We start from the raw sequence: 1,728 nt of genomic DNA on the forward strand, positions 1-1,728 counted from the left end.
GTTTTCAAATTATCTATGATATATTGCAACTTTTCAGCCACAACTCTACCCCTTATAGAAAAATTTCCTAAAAATTATATGCGAGTATGATGTAATTATTTTTTTTTAATTTTATTGAATTTATTCTTAATATTTTTTTATTAAATTAATATTAAATATTATAAATTTTATTAAAATACTTACTCAAATCAGTTCACAAGTGCTCCAAAATACACAAAAATGATGGTAATTTACTCGCTCCGAAAATGTTACCGAAAAAATGCGATTAACTTTTTTTACCATAACTTTCATAATTTTAAAGTTATAAATTTACTCAAAAACCCATTTTGTAGGGAATTTAAAGCACTTTAAGTTTTGGGATTTACAGTTTTTTTTGAGCCCTTCGTTTTTTAGATTTGTAAGCTAAAAGGTCTCAGGAAAGGCAGTCTTGGAGCTTAGTTTTGAGCCTCTAATCTTTTTTTGATAACTTTGTTAGTTTTTGAAATATTTTGAAAAAAGACGATTTTTTAAAAATTGAAATTTTATTCAAAAGTAAATATTTTTTTTTAAATTTAGGCTTCTAAAATCATTCAAATTCCCAGAATCTACTGTTAATACATAAATAAAGCAAATTGCAGAAGGAATACGTTAATTTTTTTTTCCGTTGTCATTAATTTTAATACCGATTTTTTTTTCTCAAAAATCAAGACAATCATTTTACTTTGATTGTAACTTCATTAGTTTTCATGCTAACGACTTTTACCACCACTCAATTTAAATGTCTTTTCAAGAACTGTAATAAGTGTTATATAAGTTTTCCTCGAAAAACCTTTAATTTTTCTGCTACAGGACATTGAATGTTGCGATTATAGCTACCTTTGAAATTGACTTCAACTTCTGGGAGTCATAACTCGTGTTCTATACCGCCTACAAAAATAAAAAAAGCAATCTTTTTGCTATTTAATTACCTTCATTTCTGCTTATGATCATTTTTTTTTATAAAACTTGTAGTTTTTTAGATATTCGCGAAAAATGGCTCTAAAACATGCATTTTTGGACTAAAAACGAACATGTTTAGGCGCAAAAAGTATTGACTGTACAAAAAATTCTTAAAAAACATTTTTTGCTTAGAATTCTATCGAATCGTGAGGTTATTTTTAATAAAAAAAATCCTCACCCTTCAGAAGGGGTGGCATCCACCCCTAGGGTAAAAACACACATCGGCACTATATAACTTGTGTTCCTTGGGCTATTCCCTAGCTACAGTTCAAATTTAACGTCAATCCATTCAATCCGAAAAAATTTGTAGCCAAAATGTTTCCGTGACTGGACTATATGAATCGTTTTTAACTACAGTGTGTTGAGTGGGAGTCATTTTATATAGATACTTCCTTTGACCTTTAGAAACACATATCGATAGTTTATTTTTTCAAATTCTGTAATAAAAACTCGTTTTTTTAACCTTTTTTAAGTAAATTTCATACCCCGAAACATAGCCAATATGGCCTAAACAGACACCCTTTGCTTTGTCACTGTCGACCCGTACTATCTCCCTCCACATGCACTGTAAGTTGCCTACAATTCATGTAATTGTAATATATGAATATTACAGTGGCGACGTACACAAGTATTAAAGTGCATTTTAAAAAACTAATTATCTCTTGCATTTATTTGATTAAAAAAAATAATTTCCCCGTATATTTTATATAAATAAGGATAAAACGTATTATTCCAGGTATCCCAGCCGGT

This window comes from Anoplophora glabripennis, unplaced genomic scaffold, assembly GCF_000390285.2.
Source record: "Anoplophora glabripennis isolate ALB-LARVAE unplaced genomic scaffold, Agla_2.0 scaffold2321, whole genome shotgun sequence".
Classification (NCBI taxonomy): Eukaryota; Metazoa; Arthropoda; class Insecta; order Coleoptera; family Cerambycidae; genus Anoplophora; species Anoplophora glabripennis.